Raw genomic sequence first — 6000 nt, forward strand, 5'->3', positions numbered from 1 at the left:
TCATTGTGTCAAACATTTCTAGAAGGTAAGTTTAGTAAACTACCATTCTTCATTCGGTTTCAAAGTCTGTAAACCCATTTGATATTGTTTATAGTGATGTGTGGGGCCCTGCTCCTTGTGTGTCTTTAGAGGGATTCAAGTATTATGTGACTTTCATTGATCATTGTACTAAGTATTGTTGGCTTTTTCCAATATGCAATAAAAGTGATGTTTTTCCAACTTTTGTGTCATTCTACAATTTTATTTTAAATCAGTTTCATACATCCATAAAAGTTCTTCAAAGCGATGGTGGTGGTGAATATATAAGTAAGGCATTTCAAAAGTTTCTTCTTGATAAAGGAGTAAGTAACCAGATGTCTTGCCTTTATACACCAGAACAAAATGGCACATCAGAGAGAAAACATAGACACATCATTGAAACATCCATTACCTTGTTACAGACTGCTTGATTACCATCCTTGTTTTGGTCATTTGCTTGTCAAACCTCAATATATTTGATTAATAGAATGCCATCATCAACATTAGATCATAAATCCCCATTTGAGTTGCTGCATAATTCTTTCCCTAAGATCCAACAGTTGAAAGTTTTTGGGTGTTCCTGCTATCCTTGGTTAAGACCATACACTAGCACAAAATTAGAACCTAGAACAACAAGATGTGTCTTCTTGGGATATGCTTCTAAGTATAAAGGGTATCTCTACTATGATGTGTCTAGAAAGAAAGTTTATGTGTCAAGACATGTGATTTTTGATGAAACTGAGTTTCCTTACAAGTCCTTGGTTCTCAAATACCAATCTGTTACTTTTGCACCATTACCATCACTCATCCCATCACTTATTCCAATACGAGATCAAAATAGTGTTCTTATTTTACCAACAACTCAGAGTCCATCCACCTTTGGTCCATCTTTTGATTTTACATACCCAGGTTTAAATGTTACTTTAAGTCCTATGTCAAATACTGATATGCATCAAGTTTCTCCCGAGCTCCATTCTATACTAGCTGCAGATACGAGTTCAAACTCAGAAGCCTCAATCTCTAGTCAATCCATTGGTGCAGCAATTACACAGCCTTTGCCTCCTACACTCCCTGTGGTCCCTGAATTCCAACTGGAACACCTACAAGTGGTTATATTTATACCACCAGTGAATCTCCACCCTATGCAGACACGGTCAAAAAATGGCATCTCCATGAAAATTGCTCTTTTAGCTGCTATACATGAACATAAAGGGGTTGATCTGAGTCAAGTTGAGCCTGCAACCTATAAGTCTGCATTAAAGTTCCCAGTATGGCATGAGGCTATGAAAGATGAGATTTCAGCGTTGCATAATCAAGGTACATGGTCTCTGGTACCTCTACCAAAACATAAGAACTTAGTAGGTTGTAAATGGGTCTTTAAGATAAAAAAGAATGTTGATGGTTCTATTGGGAGGTATAAGGCTTGCCTAGTAGCTAAAGGGTTTAATCAAGAAGAGGGTATTGATTTTAGGGAAACTTTTAGTCCGGTTGTGAAGCCTACAACAGTAAGACTGGTTCTAGCTTTATCTGCACATTTTGGTTGGACATTAAGGCAATTAGATGTGAAAAATGCTTTTCTCCACGGTATCTTGCAAGAGGAAGTATACATGACTCAACCACCTAGATTTGTGGATTCAAAGCATGAAGATTATGTGTGCAGGTTACATAAATATTTATATGGATTAAAGCAGGCACCAAGGGCTTGGAATGAGAGATTTACTAGATTTCTACCATCCTTGGGGTTCAAATCCACATATGCAGATTCATCATTATTTGTAAAAGTTGTTAACAGCTTTGTGGTGATTTTACTCTTATATGTGGATGACATTATTATTACTGGCAGTGCAACACAAGCAATCACTGAGGTCATTCATTTTCTTACAAGGGAGTTTGATATCAAAGACTTGGGACCACTACACTATTTCCTGGGGATTCAGATTTTGTAGAAGAATGATGGTTTATTTCTCTCTCAAGACAAGTATGTTACAGATTTGTTAACTAAGGCTGATATGCTGCTGTCTAATGTGCAACTCCATGTTTGCCATACAACAGGTTGCTCAAAGATGATGGCAAACCTTATAATAATCATGCCCTATATCGAAGTTTAGTTGGAGCTTTACAGTACTTAACATTCACTTGACCTGACATTGCTTTTGCAGTGTATCAGGTTTGTCAGTTTATGCAAAACCCTAAGGAGTCACATTTCATGGTAGTGAAAAGAATTCTTAGGTACTTAAAAGCTACTCAAGGCTGTGGCATTCATTATGTCAAGAGTTCACTGGATATTACTGCATATAGTGATGCAGATTGGGCTGGAGATCCTAATGATAGGAGATCGACTACTGGAATGGTTGTATTTTTGGGATCTAATCCTATTTCATGGTCATCTAAGAAGCAACATATTGTTTCTCGCTCATCCACAGAAGCCGAATATCGGGCTTTATCCACTACAACTGTTGAACTTGATTGGATCCAACAGTTGTTACATTTTCTGCAGATTCCAGTTGTAGAAAAGGCACTTCTCTTATGTGACAACTTATCTGCTATAGCACTGACCTTAAATCCTATTCAGCATCAACGTACAAAACACATAGAGGTTGATGTGCATTTTGTTCGAGCGCGGGTAGCAAAACAGCAACTGCAGGTGCATTTTGTCTCTTCCAATGAGCAATTTGCTGATATACTTACCAAAGGCTTATCTGCTCCTCTTGTTTAGGCTCATTGTGCCAATCTTAGGCTCAAATTCTCTGCCTCTGAGCTTGTGGGGGGATGTTAGGAGTATTAAGATCCAATGGGTAGGAAATGGACAAATGTCAAAAGATCATGAAGATAGTTAAGTTGGTTATATTGTTACTTAGAGTGTAAGCTACCAAATGATAACATAAATAGCTTGTAACAAATCATTGTAACTAATAAGAAAATATAGAACAATTCTCAACAGATTTCTCTCTCTAATATCTTCGATCTTCTACTTCTCTCTCTATCTCTTTCTTCCATCTTGCTTCTGTATAATCCTCTTCTTCAATAACCTCTGATGGTTTACATGGTTTACAATAGGTACGCTACATAATTCCTAAAATAGAAAATTAGATTTTAATCCTTAAATAAGATGAAATTTAAAAAAAAATGTCATATGCAAGATTAAAAATTGATTTTAGTCCCTAGACTCTATTTAATGCCAGCATACGTAATAAATGTCTTCTTTGTTTTCTTTATAATTTTATGGTAAATTAAATTGTATGAAAATATTATAAATTTTAATTCTCATTATGGTAAGTATCTTTTATAAGAAAATATTTTCGTAAAGATTTATCGGTACACTTATGTTTTTTCATATTTTTTTCTGCGCGACTAATTGATTATAATATATTTAAGAACGAACATTTTGGTACACTAGGTTAGTATAATATGTTTAGGTATGGACATGGTACACTAGTTCATTATAATATATTTAGGTACCGACATTTCTATACACTAGTTTAGTATCATATATTTAGGTACGAAATTTTTTGGTACACTTATGTTTTTGCATATTTTCTTATGTGCCACTAGTTCTCTACAATATATTTAGGTACGGATATTTCGGTACACTAATTTAGTAAAATATATTATGATATGGACGTTTAGGTACACTAATTAGAGGAAGCAAAATAAAATTAATGAATTAAAATGTGTATAATAATAAATTTTAATTTTAATGTAATATCTATTAAATAGTAAACAAAAATATAATATGAATTTGAATTAAGTACACATTTGAGGACTAAAATCAATATCCAATCTAACACAAGGTTTTCATTGAATTTTAATCTTCTTTGAGGATTAAAGTTCAAAAACCTCAAGGATGTTTTAGGGATACACCCTTGCAACTCCTATTTCAAACAAAAAAGATCTTCTAGGTTTAATACATCATTCTATTGGTTATCGGCTGAGCGAAGTGGTTGGGAAGTCAATGGTGGAGCAAGATCAGGTGTTGGCATCGGGATTTGGAGGCTAGACATCGCTAAGACCTGAACAATCATATTCATCATCTCGTCCTGCAACTTCCTCTTTGTGATTTATAAAGAAGCTTGAGAGCTTAGAAAGAGGGATAGGGATATGAGTTTACCAAAGGGAATCGATGCTACAACAAGATTTAAACAAGGTAGCAGAGCTTTTACAAAGGCTTTTGGTGAGGGTTGATCCCGAAAGGGATGAAGGCTTGGGCTGACTACAGTTTCGTTGAAGGCAAATCTGGCTTGAGCAGAGTTTATGTATTTGTTTGTTTGTTTGAGTGTCCTCATCTCTGATTTCTCTTTCTTCTTTTATAGACAGTTTGACTTGGCCTCCTATAGCTTTAATCTTGCCCGAATGCAGCTTGAAAGGCAATAACTCATTAGCTTTTTACTTGTATTGCCACTGTAAAGTGCTTTTGGGCTGATTAGCTGGCTGGTTTACACCACTTGGTCTCTAGGTAGGTGAACAAATGGTTCAAATGATCTGCACTTAGTCGAGAAAAGGCATTTTCTGCCTTCTGGGCTTTGGCTGAGCTTCGGGCTCCTTTCCTCCTAGTCCTTCTTTTGGGCCAACTCTCTTTTGAGCCCAAAGTTCAAGTTTTAACCCAAACAGTGCCCCCTTCAATTAATATTCAGGCTGGAATTCCAGGCGCCAATATTGATTGAATAGCTGCATGCTTGTATACCTCAATCTCGGAACTTGTGTTTTCTAAACGGGACGAATGCAATCTTGCATCTCTTGCTCTTCTCATGACCGTTGAGCTATCCTCTGAGGTGTCTATAAATTCAGGCTCGAAATTGCTCCTGTCCAACCAACAGATCCTCTTTAGCTTTCTCTTTTATCTCCCTCAGACGTTTGTACCTTCTCAGTTTTATTTTAAAACTAGAAAATGGGTTCATCTGAATTCAATTGGGGTTTCCTAAAACTCCATTTTCATGAGAAAAAGGATTTTCATCAAATGTCTACTATCTCCAACACCTTTGGTCAAACACCCTGCTATCCCCAACACCTTTGGTCAGGCGGTTTCCTTCTGATGGCTTGCCCTCCTGCTCGTTACTTTGATAAGTCGAGCTTTACCATCATACCTGGCGACGGTTCGTATTGAGGGTCCTCTACCAGGCTCATCTTGGCCGCACAACCCGATCACCCGATCAGGTTCTATCCATGAAGATAACAGAAAATGGTTGAGACACCATTGCATTCAGAATGAACCATACATTGTGCATTGAGGCAGAATCTGATGCAAATTTCACCAATTTGTTGAAATGAATAAAACATTATTTTATCAACTTTTATCTTTTTGTCTGCTTGAATGGTTGATGAACAAACACTGTACTTTGACATCCTGAAGCCTACTTTATCTTGCATCTTCTTCAATATAACAGTATCTAACATCCCATAATGTAGGACAGTACCTTGTTAAGAATTTGACATTAATGGGATGTCTCTACCAATTTCCTTCGAGGTCCGCCAAGTAGTATCCTCCCTTGTCTAATACTCGACTAATCATGAAAGGACCTTCCCATGTCGGGCTCCATTTTCCAAAGCCCCTAAGCTGAGCCCCTAGAGGGAGGACTGTCTTCCACACTAAATCTCCTTCCTTGAAAGACTTTATCTTTACCTTTTTGTTATAAGCTCGGGCAACAGCTCTCTTTCCTTCCTGAATCTGGTTCAAGGCTTCAATTCGGGCTACATCTAAGTCTTCAATCCCTTGACACATGGCTTCGATGTATTATTCACTGTGTAACCCAAACTGATTTTGAATTCTGACAGAACTTACATTGATCTTCATGGGAAGCATTGCATCTTGCCCGAAAGTTAAAGCATAATGAGTTGTCTCTGTTCCTGCCCTCTTAGAGGTTCGGTATGCCCACAAAGTATTCCCCAGCTTTTCATGCCACTTTTCCAGACTATCTGTCACCATTCTTTTGATAATGTATACCAAAATCTTGTTGCTGGATTCTGCCTGGCCATTTGACTGTGGGT

This window comes from Malus domestica, chromosome 11 (assembly GCF_042453785.1).
Source record: "Malus domestica chromosome 11, GDT2T_hap1".
NCBI classification, from domain to species: domain Eukaryota; kingdom Viridiplantae; phylum Streptophyta; class Magnoliopsida; order Rosales; family Rosaceae; genus Malus; species Malus domestica.